Here is a 21,468-nt window from a genome sequence, read left to right as displayed (position 1 = left end):
AAACTTGAGGACGCATCTTCGACTGGTATGAATAAAACTTGAGGACGTATCTTCGACTGGTATGAATAAAACTTGAGGACGCATCTTCGACTTGTATGAATAAAACTTGAGGACGCATCTTCGACTGGTATGAATAAAACTTGAGGACGCATCTTCGACTGGTATGAATAAAACTTGAGGACGTATCTTCGACTGGTATGAATAAAACTTGAGGACGCATCTTCGACTGGTATGAATAAAACTTGAGGACGCATCTTCGACTGGTATGAATAAAACTTGAGGACGCATCTTCGACTGGTATGAATAAAACTTGAGGACGCATCTTCGACTGGTATGAATAAAACTTGAGGACGCATCTTCGACTGGTATGAATAAAACTTGAGGACGCATCTTCGACTGGTATGAATAAAACTTGAGGACGCATCTTCGACTGGTATGAATAAAACTTGAGGACGCATCTTCGACTGGTATGAATAAAACTTGAGGACGCATCTTCGACTGGTATGAATAAAACTTGAGGACGCATCTTCGACTGGTATGAATAAAACTTGAGGACGCATCTTCGACTGGTATGAATAAAACTTGAGGACGTATCTTCGACTGGTATGAATAAAACTTGAGGACGTATCTCCGACTGGTATGAATAAAACTTGATAAAACTTTATCATGCTAGATAACTGCAGTATAACTATCACATCTTACAATTGATACTAAGATTAGCCCTATAACGTTACTTCCGTCGGGCTAAAGTATTATTATGTACAGTTCTCAAATGTCTACTTTCTTGCCCTTTACTCTCTCTCTCTCTCTCCCTCTCTCTCTCTCTCTCTCTCTCTCTCTCTCTCTTTGAGAAATTGTTGATGCACCTCTAAAAACAATGCTTACAGGACGGCTCAGACATTTTTGCGGAGCAAGAGTGTGTTACCTCTTGTGCGTTTGCTTTTTATATCCACCTTCCAACCTTTTGCCATGTCCTCCCGCGGTGAAAATGGGGTAGATACCGTTTACCATGTTGTATGGTGATAAATACCTCATGGGAACTGATATATTGATCGCTGGTTTATTTGGACGTTCTACTATCGCCTTTGTCAACCGTTATCTGTATCAAATCACGTCGGAGTCACCACCAGTTGCAGGGACCGATGCTGGCGATCGCTTTTACAATTAATAAAAAGATACAAGACAAACTACGGCAAAGAAAGAATAGTATGTGCGAGTGAACAGTGTGAAAATAAAAGGTCGTTTATTGTTCTGATGAGGTAAACCTCCAAAAATAATACGAAATCAGTCGGTTGAGTAGACCTGGAAGCGTCTTGGTCAATTTACAAAAAGAAAATAATCCAAATAATTATTCGGACTATTGTTTTCATCTTGAGTGGTTTTCTCACAACGTTTCGGCCAATGTAATCCCCCCGACCTTCTTCAGATGCGAATCCGGCACATTTTCTGCCGCATGCGGGAATCTGAACAATATTTCGAACAGTATCTTTTATTTAATACACGGGAGTAGCATACTTTCTTCTTGTCAGACATGACCGGGTAGAAGTATTAAGTAATTCGCAATTCTATTCTTAGTATCGCCCGCAGTGAGAATTGAACCTTCAACTTCTAGACGCGTATCACTTAAAACTGAATTTACTTATGTAAACTTGCATGTTAACTATAGATTCCGTCGCAAGGAAATAGAGGAAAGGAAGAGGAAAGAAACTCAACTCACCGTTTCAGTTTTTAACAAAAGACCTTTATTCCTTCTTCTCTGGCCATGAGTGACTTTCGTCTATGCCATGTGACGTCACCTATGTGTCTCGAACAGAACACTTTCCAGAACACTTGTCGCACACACTTCCCTTTCTCTGAATACGTCTTGAATACTTCTGCTTCTCCAAATGTCTCGAACACGTGCTTCTCTGAACACCGCTTCTCCGTACAACTGTGTCTTTTTGTCTCTGCTGTAACGTCACATCGCGCAGCCCGCTTGGTCATTTGCATATGTTAGCTGCTGCTGCTACCAATTTCAGTGACTCTCTGTTACACTTAGCACTTTATCATTTACGTCAAATAATACAAATTATCAATCCTAATCTCAAAAATTCAGAAACAAAATAATCTTTTAAATGTTTATCCATTTAAATAGACTTAGGAATACTTTAGATATTTATTTACAATTCATTTTTTTATTTATTTTTTGCGTTTAGTATCAAAATAAAGTTAGAAATCTGACATTAAGTAATACAGCAAATGACATCCTTGAAAAAAATAGTGGAATAAAATCTATACTGTCTACGGGATGCGCGTGTTCTATAGAAACATACAATTCTTGGACAGTATAAAATCTTATTGGCAATCACAACTCTGAGACACGGTGTATTTTACATACAGATTTATTGATAATGACAAAGGTCAAACTGAAAAGGAATAAAAACGTTGATTTAGAAACACATGATTATAAAATACAAAATGAAGACGAGGAGTTTACTAAGACTTGAAAGAAAGTCGTAGACTTAATAAACTTACAGAATCGAAATCATCTGGGTATAAAAAATACTCGTAGAAAAAATACAAATTATGCTAAGTAACAGTCAAGCTTCGGAAGGTTAGATGGAGGTTTCATACGTGATCGAATAAATAATCAAAGTTTGTTTAGATGAAGAAATAATACTAAAAAAAGTTCTTGCTTTATTAAATTTATCACAAGAGAAAGAAAGGCAATGATTCTCACCGATGATGCTTAAAAAATGTCGAGATACTTAAAGGGTAGAAACTATGCGATGGGAGCTAAGAGATCGGCGACATGCACTGAAGCCATAGTTGGTTAATGAGTCTGAAAGAAACGCCTAAGAAAAAAAAGGGATCGCAAAGGGAGATAACTGTTAATGAATTTATTTATGTTGGACAGAAAAAATCTCTTGTATAATTTTAGTTAACACAGAACAGATAAAATCAACGTAATATATCCTAGTCAAGTCAACTAATGGTATTAATGACTGCTGTGTGATTGAAAAGATATGTTAGGCTTACGGTTAGATATTGGTTCCAGTTTTTGTGTGTCAAAGGAAATTGTTGATACGAAGAGCATTCCAAAAGTAATGCATCTTAGTTTTTTTTTGGGGGGGGGGTTCATTTCGCCCGAGTGGATCAGAGGGGCTTGCAAATTACATTGTTATGATGACTGAACTTATGCATTAATGACCTGAAAGTTTCATCTCTCTGTTGCAGATATTGACAGTGTGAGACTAAGAAAGCAACGCCTATTTTGGGCATGTGTCAGAAACAGATGCATCATTGGATTCCTGGCAAAAGTTGCATTGAGAATGTTGGTGACTATGTAGAAAATAAATTTTCGTACAAAAGATCGATCGTTTTAATGGTACCATTTCCGTCTTTGTAGCTCTTCCATTAAGAATTGATTAAAAAATTGGAGGCATTACTTTTGGAAGGGCCTTCGTAAAAATGAGAACTTGAGATTGAACTATAAAATTTTGTATTAGTCGATAGAAAATTTCCAAAGCAAATCCTGGTCTCCAAGTCGAACCCAAATTTTATGCACTATAAACTTGAAAAATTCAGTAAACTCTTGGTTGATGATTGCGATATAAAAAAAAAAGGCATTGAGAGGTTCCAGATAGTGAGTCGTAAAAAATATAATTTATTTAAAACATTTTTTTTTTTGTATCCCTTTAAGAACATTGGTACTAGTGTTAGTCTATGTAAGTAAAACGATTCAGCGATGCAGGAAATTGACTAGATTTTTCAACGAAGGACTTTTTTTTTTTTTTAAGTTTTAAAGGTTTTTAATAAACTTCCAAGACATATATCCAGTAGAACCCCGGGATACAGCATTAAAAATTAGTAACAAACTACATAACAGTATATAATCAAATAACATTATAAATAACACCGTAAGGCGGGGCAAATACCGTAAACAAGGGTCAGAAAAACATCGTATTCCACATCGTAACCTGAAAAAAGTATTGTAGGACCACTGTATTCCGGGGTTCTACTTTGTATGTATATATATATATATATATATATATATATATATATATATATATATATATATACGCACACACAATTTTTTGAGAGGAAGTTCATGTGTCCTAAACATGCTCGAGGTGCAGAAAAGGTTATGAATATTAACGATTTCATAACATTTACATTTTCAGGTATCACCCTATGAGTAATATTTCTATTTCTCTTTTATGTATATCTTTCTTTTTAGTGTTTGAATGAATAAGTCCCAATAAAACTTATCAATAAGAGTTCATTAAAATTTTACCTTGCGTAAATTTTCAAATGGCGTTACTTTTTTTATTCATTTCATTTTTTTTTTTTTTCCATCTGTCTTTTTCGTTTATTGTGATCAATAAGAGTATAAAAGTCAATCAGAATCAATCCGTCAATTGGGACAATCGTATCAACGGGATAAAAAAATAAAATAGAATCTCGATGAAAAGGTGCAAATGTCACAATTGGACACAATACAATTGTGACAATACAAAAAACATCAAGTCCTTTTTTCTTGGGCGGTTGCACGTCGTTCACAGAATAGATTATTCAGATCTCTAGAGATGGACATTAAACTTTTACAAGTATTCTTCGTACCTTTTTTACGATGTGTGTGCGTGTGTGTACACGACACGTGCATACAAAAACGTACCCTCACCAAGGTGCGGTGGGATAAACAAAAAGGATTGTCTTCGCTAACCCTTTCCTCACTTCTCGTCTTTTGCCGAAACTAATCAATAATGTGCAGATCAGCTTAAAAAATTTATTTTCAAACCCCCTTTTCCTTAGTCTTTTCATCGTCTTCATCATTGTTACCATTATTATAATTCTCGTTGTCCTTATCATCATCATCATCATCATCATCATCATCCGTTTAACATCCGTTAACGGCTTTTAGAAATTAACTTCCAACCTATCTCTTGCCAGATTTTTATTTATCCCTTTCTCTCAGATTTATAATTATCACCACCCCCGTGTTTCCTATGGCTTTTCTATTATGCTAACTGACTCTGCTATTTCAACTGTTTTGCGTCTACTAACCCAAGAGCTCTCCTTCATTCTTTCAATGTGACCATACCATCGTAGTCTCCTGTCATCTCCAGATTTAGTCTTCTTCTAAGTTCATCACATTTGAACCCGTCTTTAACACTCACATTATCCATCAAGCGTATCATCTTTCTCTTTTTGTCAACTATGCTAAACACTGACCTTTTTTCTTTCTTTAAGGCGGAAGTATTTTTGTTAATGGTCCTTTTTAGTACGGTTCGTATAAACACCAATTAGACATCAGGCGATAAAGATTAAGGAAAGAATACAAAGATTTATTTTTAAGCAGGATCAATAATAACTTGTTGAAAATAGAATATCAGAGAAAGAAAGATAGAGAAGGATATGTGCTGCTAAAAAAAAAACAGTATTTTATTTGATCTTTTGTGGTTACGAGTAGTGTCATGGATACGGACATGGACTATGGGATTGGCTATTGCACTGACATTTTTTTCTTTTCTTTGTACTAATGAATCATTTCTTATCAAGACCCAGAAGCAATTTAAGGATCAGAGTTAGAGATCGTCAGTTGTACGATGAGTGACACCACGTGAGGATTGTAAACAACCGGTGGATGCGGCAGAAGATATTTTTAGAGGAATTGTTATCAAAGAAAACGGCTCAAGAACTATATCAAGGGATGAAACCCACCCTCTCAAGCTATGGGTAAAATGACGCCTTTTATCCAAGGTGTCGTTTAGAATGATCACTTTTTTTTAAATGTCGTCGCTTATCAAGGGCAGATGTCACTTGAGGATCATAAGGATTGATGAAATGCAATGACAGTCAAAACCAAGTTCGATTACATTTGGGTACGGTTCTAGATATGGATATCTAGTTTCTTGATCTGTTTTAAATCTAGGTTACGGTTTTTTTTAATTAGTTTATATATATAATATATATATATATATATATATGTATATATATATATATATATATATATATATATATACATACATACATATGTGTGTGATCGTTTATGTATATTCATGTTTATTTAATTTATTTATTTGTTTATTTTCTATTGTTTTTGTTAGTTTTAAAACTATTTTGTATCGCTATCCTAGAATAAATTTTATCTTGTAAACGCAGTTGTTTGCTATTTCTCTTCTACAGTTTAATAGATGTTGGGGTTCTTTAAAGTACAGGATAGCAAATTTTTCATGAAGGCATAATCTACATTGGTCGTCTAGGTCCCTACACGTGGTAGTGTATATATATATATATATATATATATATATATATGTGTGTGTGTGTGTGTGTGTGTGTGTGTGTACATATATATTTATAGCTAACACACTTGCGCATCACATCACCCTGTGTGCATTGCACACACACACACACACACACACACACAAAGAAGACAGAAGTTATGTACCAACCCGCCCCAGGAGATGCATACCACAAACCCGGCATCATTGTCAAAGGACAGAAGATCCATGCCGTGGAGCAATTCACCTACCTTGGCAGCACCCTCTCCCGCACCGCCAACATTGACATTGAGGTTAACCATAGGATCTCCACAGCGAGCAGTGCATTTGGAAGACTTAGAGACAATGTGTGGAAGAGGAGAGGCATTACACTCGCAACCAAACTGAAAGTATACCGAGCGGTCGTCCTGACAACCCTACTCTACGCCTGCGAAACTTGGACGCCATATAAAAGACATGAAAAACAGTTGAATGGCTTCCACCTCAGATGCCTCCGTAATCTTCTCAACATCCGCTGGCAAGACAGAATTCCTGACACAGAAGTCTTGAAGCGCGCGGGGCTCCATACCATCACCACCATAATCCGAAAAACCCAGCTCCGGTGGGCAGGCCATGTCTATCGCATGCACGACAGCCGAATCCCCAAACAACTTTTCTATGGGGAACTCAGCCAGGGAAAGCGGAATGCAGGGGGCCAAAAGAAACGATATAAAGACTGTCTGAGAACGTCCCTAAAAGACTTTGACATCAGCCCCCAGTCTTGGGAGAGTCGCGCTGCTAAACGTTCGGCCTGGCGTTGCGTCATCAGCCTAGGAGCCGACAGGGCAGAGAATCAACGCATGACACACGACCAGCAGAAGCGCAAGAGGAGGAAGGAGAGAGCTGCCTGTTCACAGCCTGCCGATACCGCCTTCACGTGTCCAGAGTGTGGAAGAGTCTGCCGAGCACGGATTGGCCTCATCAGCCATCTCAGGACCCACAAACCCCTGACGCCGAATTGATTGATACCTTGGTCATCGTCGATTCCGACGGACGAGCAAGAAGAAGAAGAAGACATATATATTTATATATAAACTAATAAAAAAAAAACGTAACCTAGATTTAAAACAGATCAAGAAACTAGATATCCAGGCTAAATAGAGCACACACAAAGGAACAGGTCAACCAGAGGCCAAATAGGCCTTTGGCTGATAGGAAGGGCGCGGTGGATACTAGAAAGCTGATTGGCTAACTAAAATGTCAATAGAAGATGCGCATATAAAAACGACAAACAACCACAAAATTCGCGCATAAGCCTGAAGAGTCCTAGAGTGGATGAAACGCGGAATATTCAGTGTAGCTTAATCGCCATATATATTTTATAACTTACTATATATATATATATATATATATATATATATATATATATATCTGTCAAAAACTAAACAGACTTCCATGAACAGTTTTTTTCTTAATACACCTCATCTGTGGAACAAAATACCGCGAGGTTATTTCCTAACTGATTACAACATTGTCGTGTTCGAGTTTTATGCAAACAAATATTTGTTGAGCTATTCTCTTGGATAAATAAGTCGTCTGAAATTATCTTCGGTCCATTCCACTTATTGTTTCCAATCCTCTCGTGGTGACGTTCATATTCCAATGAAAACTTGATTCATATAAAAGAATTTCTCTTTCCATTAGAACTTTAGAAAATAAATCGGCCAACTATATGACGTAGTTTCCAGAATTATCAATGATCTCTATTTGATAATATCCAAGTTATATCCTTAATCATACTGGCCTACGAAGAGAATGCACTCTTTCTTCCGAAAATCAAAATATAATTCTGTCCAGATGAGGAATATAGAATGAGATCTCATTCTTGTTTTGACTCGGACGACCAAGCTGTTGGACGTGCTCTGATTGGTTGGATATTTCTGCGTGGCTTTCACAGACCCTGATAGCAGTCATCTTCTGACTTTCTCTTCTAGTCGTAGACAGACAAGTTCAAAATTATCTGCACATTATTCATGCATGCATCCCTGTCAATACAACTCCGGCAACACATGTCCCTTTGATTGCGTTTGGGATGTTAATGTATTCATCCACTTAGTAATAATGTCTGTGGCTATCATCCCTTTTTGCATCATGTTTCGTATACTCCGCCGACAAATTAGCTAAGAATGAATGTGCATATATGTAAAACCAACTTTTTTAATTCACCTTTTTCGGCTGTTGTGTCCTTACACAATAGAGAACGACACTCAAAATGGAGATTGTGTCCGGGAAAGATACGCAAACACGTGATAGATTTTAAAAAAAAAAAAATTTAAAAAAAGTCAGATCGAGGATATCAGATATTTTGTTTTGTTTTTTGTTTTTTGTTTTAATTAGGGAGGAGGCGCTAGGCGAAGAAGTATTTCCCGGTCATAAAATACGCTATAATATATCTTAATTTGTCCAGGTTTCGTATATATTATTATAGAGTCATGATTTCAAAAGTAAAAAAAATGTATTTAGGTGCCATCAGCTAGAACCGAAATGAAAACTGTAGCATTCAAACCTGGTGACACGCAACGTGACACGCATGTAAACTGATTAAAAATAAACTAAGATAAATGTAAAAAATGTATAACGATTTAAAAAAAAAAGATTTTGGCCCCTTACAAACTATTTTAACCGGCTAAAGACCCATAAAAGAACGGTCCATAAAAAATCCAATCATTTGAGACCCCTAGCGCAGCTCTGCGACATTTATTTTCGGAAGAGATTGGGTTTGAAAATATTGAGACAGACATATCGCCTTTTATATATTACATTATATTCACTCCAAATTAGGGACTTGGACGTAAAGGGCTACGATTTGGAATCGTGTCTACAAAGGACTCTATCGGCAGTTGATCAACGAGATGTCTGTTCGCATTATATCATCTAAACTTCATGTTAGTACAGTCAGGGAAGCAAGCAATGGGCAAGGAAATTCCACGGTCTATCAGTCCAATGGAAGAAGCCTTTCCAGCATCTAGGATTCTCAACAATGTAGGGGTGGGATTTTGCTGTTTGACACGCTAGTACGTCGATAAGCGCATAAGTGCTATGGTTAATCAAGATCACATTCCATAAAAGTAATTGTAAAACAGGCACAAAGCTGGTGCCTTTGCCATTAGTGTCTCCTCTTAGAAAGGGTCAAAAAAATAGTCTCCAAGCTAATAGATCCGAACTGTCAATCAAGTTCCAACCACTGTCCCATCGCTGCAATGTTGCATCCCTGTGCTTGTTTTACAAGTATTTTAATGGAATGTTCTCTGGAAAAATCGTAGCACTGGTGCTCCGTCAACGTAAATATCTCCGACTTACTCGACAAGCAGCAAAATTCCATGAATTCACTGTAGAGATCTCCGATATCGGAGATGCTCCTACTTTAATAGCTTCTTCTATCGAGTTGCTAGACTTTGGAATTCTCTTCTTTCCGGTGTCCTCCCTTTTTTTTTTTTTTTCTTTTTTTTTTAGGGGAGCGGCATCTTCCAACAAGTTTAAATGTAATGTGAACAGGGATCTTGCTGCTCAAATTCCTACTTAGAGCGTCTCTGTAGGCTTGGTTCCTAATTAACTCCATTACGCCTGCGTGGCAATGTGCCTTGTTTTTTTGTGACTATGAGTAAAAAATAAATTAAAAAAAAAAAAATATTTCCACCAAAACATTTTTTTAAAAATGCTGCTAGGAATCTATTCTTATGCGCTAAAAGAAGCAAACACAGCTCCTTAGCAGTTTTTTTTTTTTTATCTGTCACCGCAATAACATACGACGACGTTTAGCAGTTTGAACAACGTGCACATTCCTTGCGTCAAATAAGCACTAATTAAAAACAACTGGTGTGAGAAAAATACACACAAGGATGAACTGTTCATACTCCTACAATGAACAGAAACTTTCTACTCGCCGAGTTTATTCCAACTGAAATATCCCGGACTCAACTTTATCGTCTTATGGATTTTTAAATCCTTCATGCATTCTGACGTTTGTTAACGAAATGTATTTAATTTAATTTACACGAATTGTATTATTACTTTATTGAATGTGCGTTAATACCTCTAGAGGTTGCTTGAGGCCTGTCCTATTATTAATGACAAACTTTCATCGTTTAAGAATTTTAAGTAGCTGTTATATGTTGGTAAATTATTTACTTTACTGTAAATTTACGTGCAACACGGAGTGATTGACTTATTATATTCAATGGGAACGTTTTGCATAAAAGGTACTTCCGCTGACCTATTTATACGTTTTTTTTTTTTTTTTTTTTGTTTTTTTTTTTCGTTTTTCTAAAATTTTGATTGAAGACGGTACTGATATAGATTTGTATCTGGACAAAAATCTACTCGGTTAGGATTAACTTACGGCTAGTTAACTTTAGTTTAGGGTTAGGTTAGGATTAGTTTGTTTTGGGATTTTTTCATGGGGGTCACCACTTATCACGGCCCGGAAGCCACTCGGGGATAAGGATTATTGCGTGTACAGTAATCAATGAGATAGTATCGTAGTAATCGTTAGTAATGGAGATTTGATAAAGTGTCTTACTTAAGGGGGCGGTTCGTCAAGAATTTGTTTATATTGGACTTGAAGACCTCCAAGTTGTAGTCAAGTGGAAAACAGGCAAACGGAAGAGAGTTCCACGGTCATGCACTTCTAAGAAAGAAGAGAGATTGCAGGGAAGAGAAAAGGGCATCCTCCACTAAGCCACGAAGTCTATTTTGTACTCTGTCAAGGCAGGATAGGCTGTTTTTAGCAGCTCCTGCCCAGATGTGGCAGCAGTACTCCATCCTTGGACGTACTTTGCTTTTAAAGTTTTTAAGTTTATGATAGCGTTAGTCCAGAGTTAGGTTAGGTTGAAGTGTTGACGCATTTTTGGAACCAGGCAAAAGATTAGGTTACGGTATGATTTTAGTTAGGTTGGGCTTAGTTTAGTGTTAGGGTAGGTTAGTTTAGAATAGAGTAGGGGGTTAAAAAGTTTGTATTTTTAATTCCTTTTTGTTGTTGTTGTTGTTGTTGTTGTTGTTCCAAAGCTATACCAATAGCCTTGAATACTTCAACCTGAGAACACCTGTAACGTGCTCGGAACAGTGGGTGGGAAGACGTCAATCAACACTGTTGTGATTGCGTGCGTTCGTTTAAACTCTAAGTACTAAGAAACTTTCCCTTAGCCTTTAGATTAAAACTTATTCATAATCTCTTGATGTTGTTGACGAAGTTAAGATATGAATAAAACTGATTCAACAATGTAAAACAACCGTTTGTCCTTCTAACCACAAGTCAATGGAAACAGCACACCACAATATTTTTTACGAACGAAAATGCACCAAACATTGATTTTATTGGTTTTCGTCCCTTCAATTTGCAAAACTCAATCATGTTTTGCAAAGTCCATAACAAAAGCAACAATTTCTCTCTACAAAACAACCAAGCCAAAGCACCATGAATATGCAAAACTTGAAACGTAAAAGCTTTTATCGAAATGACCGTGTTTGGTATTAAAAAATCCGAAAGGGGTTGATATGCTGCAAAACAAAACAACCAGACAAAACATCGTGAACAAATATTTGAAGGTATAAAAAATTAAACCAGAGAAACGTTTACCAAAATGATCGATAATCCGAAAAGGGTTTGTCCTATAAAACAAAACAACACAACCCAACGTCATAAACAAATATTTGAAAAGGTAAAGAACTTGAAACAAAACGTTTTACCAAAATGACCAATTCAACATTACTAACTAGAGTAGGGTAATAGGCAATAGGTTTGCCGTAAAGCAAAACAATCAAATCAAACGAAACCATTTCCTATAGAATTTAGGCTTAAAATGGCCAGCATGACCTAAGAACTGTTTCCCATAACTCCTATTCGTACCCGTAGTGTCCGAGTTTGCTTTATCCTCTCCGTGTCTGTTAAGATTGACCTCTTATTATGGAATAAGAATGAGAAACTAGTTCGACTGAGCTTCAGTCTATGGTCCCCCCTCGCCAAACTTTCACAAGAAACACTCGTCTAGCTGAAAACACTATCAATAATTCCTCCACTCTTTATCTGTACCTAAACCTAAACGTAGATTCCATGAACAAAGCTTCTTTCTTAGAACTGCACGCATGTGGAATTGTCTTCCGTTTTCCTGCTTTCCGGCTGACTACAATATGGTTGTCTTAAAGTCTAACGTAAACAAGTTCTTGATGAGCCGTTCCATATAAGTTAACAAATTTACCGAATTGATTACTATATTGTCCAATCTCTACTGTACATTCTTTAACCCTTATCCTCGAGTGGCCTCTTGGCCTTTATAATGTGGTGATGCCTGTGTAAAAAAAATACTCGAGAGAATAAATAACAGCAAAAAAAAGAGCAAGAGCATTCTTTCGTACTTATAGCATAAAAGAGTTAACAAAGGGAAGTAACCGTCAGCCATCGAACATGTTAAATACTTCTAACATTAAAAATGTTTGAATAGGAGTTAAGTCACTCAAGTGGAATCTATTGATTTATTGGTGTTGTATTTATTATGTTCATTGTTTTGTAACAGGTGTCTAAAAAAAATCGATTGATTTTGAAGCCAGATTGTTGTGATCATCATCTCTAATCTGAAAAATCATTGAAATATGTCGAATAAGAAAAAGTTGACAACAATATCTTTCTTTGCTGTAATAAAGAAAGGACATTCAGGAGAACAAAACTAGAAAATTAAAAGATATTTTACGTAAGCAGCAGACGACACATGTTATAGAGGATTGTTGAGTAGTAAAAATGTAGTAGGCTTGAGAAACGTAAATAGATTATTGGCACGCTCAGCTTTTTCCTGTATCTTTTTGTTTTGCTTCAGGCTTTCCTTTTTTTATCTTTGTCTTTCGAATCTTAGCTTTCTTTTGCCTTAGTAAAAGTGGAAATGGGAACTATGATTAAAATTATTGCGGGAGAGGGTCGTTTGCTAGGTACCCTCTGATTGGATGAAATACATCCAATCACAGACTATCTTTTTTAGAATCTTCTCTGAACAATGCGTGAGCGGTACTTTCAAAATTCTTTCCTCTTTTAGCTGTGGTTTTACAAGTAACAAGTTCGCTTTCTGCTATCTCCGTCTTCATAGCAGTTTGACACATGCAAGGATTAAATCAGCAACTGTAGCGCAGATGACATTCTACTAATGATTGTGAATTATTGGGACCTCTATCCAGTCATGATTGACAAAACAAGAGCATGCTACTCCCCTGAAGTAAATAAACGGCCCCATTCGAAATTCCGTCCAAATCCCCGAATTACAAGAAGTAATACTATTCATTTGCTGGGGGTGGGTGGGGGGAGAGAATCAAAAGCATAAAAGAAGGAGAAAGCAAACAGTAATAGAAGTAGGGTGTACTTCTCCGGACCCTACAGCTCTCTTATATCCGGCTTGTACACATATCCGGGTTACACTATACATTAACACAGGCTCTAATTTGGGACCAGAGAAAGTCTCTCTTATGAGAGACTTTCTCTGGTCCCAAATTAGAGCCTGCGGGGCACATTATAATATTATTTATACACTAGAAGGAAGAAGAAAAAGAAGCAAAGCGATGTGAATTAACTTTATAAAAAATGCGAGAGCCAGGAATATTCGTGGGGGGGCGCAATAACACAGATATTGGTATTTGCTTCCCTACGAAAACAAAATGTGATACAAGGTCGTTTTTAATGTGGGGGGAAAACTAGCTCCCCAAAATGGGGCACTCTGGAAGTAGACGAACATAAAATTGCCTCCGTACAGAAGGATTTCCTCACCCATTGACTAAGGACAAATTTAGTTTAGCGCAGCAGCAAAACAAATACTACACTGTGATCTTGACCCAAAAGCCAGAAATATGATACAGACATTGTGTTTCTATGTGTTACTTTTCTTTTTACCATCCTCTTTTTGTCACGTAAATCTTTGGTCTGTAGTTTAAACTTTCATTAAAATTATTAACAAAAACGTTATCGATAAAGTGGCTTACGTGGTATTCGCCCATTTCTCTGAGATTCGAAAAGGAACGAACAGTCATTCACCGGGTTATTATATATGAACGATGTATAAGAAACGAAAATAATCATTAAAAATCTAAAGTAACGAAATGACTAGACATGACTAACGAAAACAACATATTTGGTATGTGTGTGTGTGTGTGTGTGTGTGTGTGTGTGTGTTGGACGATGTCAAAACATCGTTATTTCATTACGTATAGCGTAATGGTGAGGAGCCTTGACAGTCATTTGGGCGGTCGGGTTTCGATCCTGGCTAGAGGCAGTTGCCTGTCTAGCTGCACTGATGAGCTGTGAAACGGTACTGTATGTGGATGAGTATGTGTGTGTGTATATATATATATATATATAGAGAGAGAGAGAGAGAGAGAGAGAGAGGAAGTTTGTAAGTTCGTTACCTATGGACTCGAAAATTGTTGGGTCGATTTTTATAAAATTTCACACGAAGGTACTTTGTGCCTGGCGGTATTCTTAGAAAGGTTTTGTGTCGGAATGTCTCCGATAAGTATCGATAGTCGAAATAATCCGATGAAAGAAAGAACAGGCGATTTTCACCAAAGTTAACGTCTTAGCCTAACATACGTAGATTCGAGAAGTTTTATGACCACACAAGCCAAGAGGTCCAACATAAAACTCAAATATCGAAGCCACGAACCAGATTAATAACTGTACATAATGCACTGCGTTAGAAGATGTGAGTTATGATACAGACCGACTATATGTCAATAGGAAATAAAAGGGAAGAGGGGAAGCAAGTAATGAAAACTGGACAATGCAATAAAAACGGTTATTTTTTAGTCATACTTTGTTTATTATCAGACTTTGTTTATTATCAGACTTTGTTTATTATCAGACTTTGTTTATTATCATACTTTGTTTATTATCAGACTTTGTTTATTATCAGACTTTGTTTATTATCAGACTTTGTTTATTGTCATACTTTGTTTATTGTCAGACTTTGTTTATTATCAGACTTTGTTTATTATCAGACTTTGTTTATTATCAGACTTTGTTTATTGTCAGAACATCTCAGTTTATTATAGGACGGCTCGGGGGTCGCTGACAACAATTACGATACACCAATCATTCTGCGAGACTACTTTTACAAACCGATATGCCACAGTGAGACCAGCTATTCAAGTAAAATGTAGACTGTGTTACATTGTGTGTAGTCTAAAGCATATAAAACATATATATATCTTAGTGAAATGGTTTCCGTTCTGCTAGATCTACAGCAGATGTGTTTACAGTTATATCTCATAGGATTAGCGAATCTCTCGACGGAGGCAACCTTTCTAGAGCAATTGCTCTTGACATATCAAAAGCCTTTGATAGGGTATGACATAAAGGTTTACTTCACAAGATCTTCAGCTACGGTATAGCTGGAAATGTCTTCTCAATTATTAAATCATTTCTCTCTGATAGGTTCATAAGAGTAGTAGTTGATGGGCAAAAATCAGAAGCTCACAGTATTAATGCTGGAGTCCATCAGGGGTTCATCCTGGGCCCAACTCTTTTCCTGATCTACATTAATGATCTTCCAAATCCCATCCTTACATCATTTGTAGACATTTTTTCTGATGACACAACCATCTATGGTAGCACATCGAAGACAGTAAACGGCCACGTTCTCTCCGATTCTCTCTCCTCTGATCTTGATCACATTGTACAATGGGGAAAGGAGTGGCTGGTTACTTTTACTGCATCTAAAACCAAGCTTCTATCTTTACATCATCAACGTTCTTATCCCCATCTGGCATCAATTAAAATGAATGGCTCTCGTCTTAGGGAGGCCTCAAGTTTTGACAAGCTTCTGGGTTTGACCTTTACTCCTGATCTTAAATGGAATACGTACATCAAATCTGTTGCCAAGGCCGCTAGAAAAATGGTCGGATCCTTCTATCGATCCAGTAGATATCTCACTGCTGATGCAATTCTCTATCTATATAAAGAGCCAGGTACGTTCAAGGATGGAATACTGTTGCCACATCTGAGCAGGAGCCGCTAGAAAGGACTTGTCCTGCCTTGATAGAGTTCAAAATAGATTTTGTGGCCTGGTGGGAGATATCTTTTTCTTTTCGCTGCAATCTCTTTCTCACAGAAGAGATGTTTCGAGTTTGTCTCTGCTTTATCATTATTTTCATGGAAAGTGTTCAACTGAGCTTCAATCTACGGTCCCCCCCCTCGCCAAACTTGCACAAGAAACACTCGTCTAGCTGAAAACACTATCAATAATCCCCCCACTCTTTATCTGTGCCTAAACCTAAACGTAGATTCCATCAACAAAGCTTTTTTCTTAGAACTGCACGCCTGTGGAATTGTCTTCCGTTTTCCTGCTTTCAAGCTGTCTATAATATGGTTGTTTTAACGTTTCTAATGAGCCGTTCCACTTAAGTTAACAAATTTACCGAACTTCCATTACTATCGATTACTATATTGTCCTTTTGATTACTGTACACTCTTAAACCCTTATCCTTGAGTGGCCTATCGGCCTTGATAAGTGGTGACGCCTATGTAAAAAAAAAAATATATATAGCTTCAAAAGATGAAAGCATAAAATAAATTTCGTTCGATACTAATGAAATGTATAAACATTAATCGGAACGAATCCTGTATTTGACTTTTCTAAATGTACTCGTTCGACCTAAGTGTGTATGTATGTATATATATATAAACATTTGAATAACACCGAACGTAGTGTCAGTATTAATTGTCGAGCGTTTAGTTTTTTTTTAGTTTTTTTTTGGGGGGGGGGTCTATAGTTAAAACATAAACCATTAAAGGAGAAATTTCAAAAGAAAACTAAAATACACTTCCAAAGTATATTTCTCCTAAGCTATAATTATGTTTAACAAACATGAATTAGATAAAAGGGGTAAATAAAGGATGGGGCAGAAAAAAAAACCCTATCGAGACGTCTTTCAGTCAACCTTTTTCAAGATTAACGTTGGCAATGGGAGAGAAAAGATCGTTTAAAAAATTATTAGTGAGGAAAAAAATGTATGGGGAATAGGAGAAAAGGAAACAATCTCAACGAATACCCATAAGTTTCAAATTATGGATATACTCTCCTTGTTTACACAGATGGTTGGGGTAAATTAGTGGTTACTGCCTCGAGAATTTTTAAGTGAATTCTCGAGCGCGCTCTGCGTAAAACCGAGAAAGTTTCAGTGTATCCGCCAGTGCAGATCTGGCACTGTAATAAATGTTCACCAATGGCTGACTTATGAGCTGGTAAACGCCTTTTTTTTTTGTGCCTACGTATCGAAGGGGGGGGGGGCATGTTGGGAAATTCTAACCTCCGAATGTTGAATGGTATGGCCCACGTAGTCAGTTTCATACTGACCGTTAAACCGATAAACAACCATATTATATTAAGTGGTAGGGATACCATCCTTTTGAAAGGAGGGGAAAGCATTTCTCGTCCCAAACACCGTTCAAACCTTGATTGCAAAATAGCAATGTGAAATGACTGTAGCAATTTTATGCGAAAACTCCTGGGACACCAATCCATGGGAATTTCGCATATATGGGACATTTTGAGGGCCCACAAACAAATGTTTTATAAAAGTATGTACTCATAAAAAATATATATATATATATATATATAAACTCACTATGTCTGTGTGTGTGTGTCACTATTTTCAAACTCAATCTCTTCCGAAACTAAAAGTCGCAGAACGGCGCTATGAGCGTCAAATGATTGGATTTTTTTTTTTTTTTTTTTTGACTGTGCTTTTATGGGTTTTAGCCAGTTAAAATAGCTTTTAAGGAGTCAAAAATGAAAAAAATCATTATACATTTTGTACATTCGTCTTAGTTTATTTTTAATCAGTTTATATGCAGGTCACGTTGGTACAGTGGTAACGTCACCAGCTTTAAATACTACAGTTTTGATTTTGGTTTCGATTCTAGTTGATAGTAACCAAATACTTTTTTTAAAACTTTTGAAATCACGACTATGATAATATATACGAAATCTGGACAAATTAAAATATCATATTTTAGCATATTTTACGACCGGGTAAAGCCCCCCCCTCCCCCGTTAGTATATATATAATTAATAACATTAAAATGCACACATTGTTCACTAAACTACTTTGTTAACAGTAGGTTCTATGCTTTATATATATACATACATCATGAGGGGGACTAATCCAAAACCTTTCAACTTTCATCCTCACCTACCCCCTTCACCGAATATCTATACCTCAAATGCACTGACCGACCTGATCACAATGGATGTGATCAAACAGAAAACGTCTGTACTCATCAGCTCTTAAGCGTAAATACAAAATGACTGTCACATTTTGGCCGATTACACACACGCACAAACATAAAAATACACACAATGTCTGTAGGTATAAAAAAAAAATATTATTTTTAATTATAAGCCCCTTTTAAGAGTATTAAAGTTGAGGACTGTCAGGGAAATAAAAACCAAAAGTAGTCAACTATCGTTATGCAACAATCATGATTTCCGCTCGTTTGAACATTTTCAATTGTTTACTGTTGTGCCCGCATTTGGCATTTATAGGTGATAAATTTCCCTTAATTCTCTTGGTAATTGTTAGTTGTCCGGAGGTAACATCTTAGCAAATGGAGTCAAAAGTGACTTCGTAGCTGGATTCGAATCTTCCGACGAGTAGAAACTGTTACTTCCTGCACTGATATTGAAAACATGAAACACTCATGTTTGTAGATATAAAAAAAAGTATTATTTATAATATACATAAAAGATATGTTCATTTTGGCAGTAATGTTTGTAGATATAAAAAAAAAGTATTATTTATAATATACATAAGATATGTTCATTTTGGCAGTAATGTTTGTAGATATAAAAAAGTATTATTTATAATATACATAAAAGATATGTTCATTTTGGCAGTAATGTTTGTAGATATAAAAAAAGTATTATTTATAATATACATAAAAGATATGTTCATTTTGGCAGTAATGTTTGTAGATATAAAAAAAGTATTATTTATAATATACATAAAAGATATGTTCATTTTGGCAGTAAATCCATTAAAATATATATATACTGTAGAACCTCAAGATACGGTGGCTCTTAGAAAAGTTTTTTTCAGGTTACGATGTAGAATACAATGTTTTTCTGGGCCCTGATTATGGTATTTGCCCCGCCTTACGGTATTATTGATAATGCTATTCGATTATACACATGTGTATTATATACTGTACTTTATTTTGTTACTTATTTTTAATGCCGTATCTCTGGGTTCTGCTGTGTTATTTTGGGAAAATGTTTTTTCGATTATATTTCACTCTTTGTGTATACCAATAGTTTTTGTTTAGAAACTCAAAGAATGCTAAATATAACAGAATATATAAAAGAATACTTGTATAGTTACATTCCAAGAGCCCAATATTTATTTTTCATGCAAAATGTGTGTGAGAGAGAGAGAATACAAAATTAAAAAAAATACTTTATTACCTCATCAGTAAGGGAGACGAAAGAAAAAAAAAGAACGTTTCTAGTCCATGACATTTCGAATCCAAATGCTCCTCATCAGAAGAGGAGAAAGAGGGAGATTTATACATTTAGAAATACATGCACATAATATATTATTCATTTTAATGGATTTACCGGTAAAATGTATATACTTAATATATAAAATTGTCAGACATATTTTACATGTAAATAATCTTTAGACTCATAAGACAAGCTTTAAGTCTGGTTAAGTAATTTTCACTTGTTGGCAATTAACGTATTTTGTAACGCTTTGTTTTTAAAAAAAACTACTTAATCTGGTTCGACAGTTTACTAATATGGTGTCATTCTTCAATAAACATCTCAGCAAAATGTTGAAATCTTTGTTTATCTTTTTTAAAATCTAACTTGTGCTGGCAATTATGATTCCTTGTGTTTATTTGTTGTCTTCTAGTTCCAAAAGATTTTTAATTTTAACTTTAATCTTTTTCTCTATATTAATAATCTTCCAGAAAATATTGTTCAGAAAGTTAACATCTATACAATCGAAATATTAACATGTATACAATCGAAATATTAACATCTATACAATGGAAATATTAACATGTATACAATCGAAATATGCAATAATCTAAAAGTTAACATGGGTTCAGTTTGCAAACTGGACTGAAAAAAAAAATGGCTTTTTTCATTTAATCCTGTTAAGACTCAGCTTGTCTTTCAATTGTAGGCGTGCCCCTTTTTCTTTTTGAAATTCTCATGGATGGTTCTGCTCTTGAAGAAAATTCTACCCTGAAATTTCTTGATCTCCCCCCCCCCCCAATCAAATTTTTCTTGGAAGTTCATATATTAGATCCATTGCTCTTTCTGCATCTTGGAAAGTAGGTTCTATATATTGTTCTAAACACTTTCTCACACCTGAAACTATTCTCTACCTCTACAAGTCTTATAATCAGACCATGCATGGAGTATTGTTGTCATATTTGGGACTGGTGACTCTCTGTCCCACTTGAGGGTTCTTGATAAGGTGCAGAAACATGTATGCAATTTAATTGGTTCCACCCATTCTTCTCTGCAACCTCTTTCAAAGACATAATGTCACTAGTCTCAGTCTTTTCTATCAATACAATTATGTGTTTTTCTGAATTGTCTGAGTGCACATTCAGAACAGAAAACATGATCGAATGTGAAAATGGAAAACAATGTTCATTATGGCAAAATAAATTATGAATATTCAAAATAAAAATTAATAGAAACCCTAGTATATAAACATGTATAAAATGAAGCATTTCAAATAAAATAAACAATATATTATGAATACCTTTTCTTTGTAATCTGATTGTCATTGTGCATTTTTGCTTAGTATACCTAATTCTTAGTTTTATATCCGCATTTTATTTCCAGTAAATAAACATTGTATTTTTAAAATCCAACTTGTGTTAGCTATTGTGATTCTTTTGTTGTGTTTATCGGTTGTTTTCTCAACCAAAAAGAATCTTGAGAAAAGATTCCACCTTCTGCATTTGTTCTTTTTATTTATTTTTCTGAATCACGCCATCTCACATGCATGCATATTTCTAACGATGCAAATCTACATATCTATAAAAGTGAAAGTGTCTATCTGTGCACATTTCCCTACACAATAACTCTGTCAATTTTCAGTCTACAGACTCGAAATTTGGTATATAGGGTAATGGGATTTGAGAAAATCTTTGTCATCAGTTTTCGGCCAGAAA

The sequence above is a fragment of the Euprymna scolopes genome, chromosome 14 (assembly GCF_053919585.1).
Source record: "Euprymna scolopes isolate OS-2025 chromosome 14, ASM5391958v1, whole genome shotgun sequence".
Taxonomy (NCBI): Eukaryota; Metazoa; Mollusca; class Cephalopoda; order Sepiida; family Sepiolidae; genus Euprymna; species Euprymna scolopes.
Note: the sequence above shows the minus strand (reverse complement) of the source record.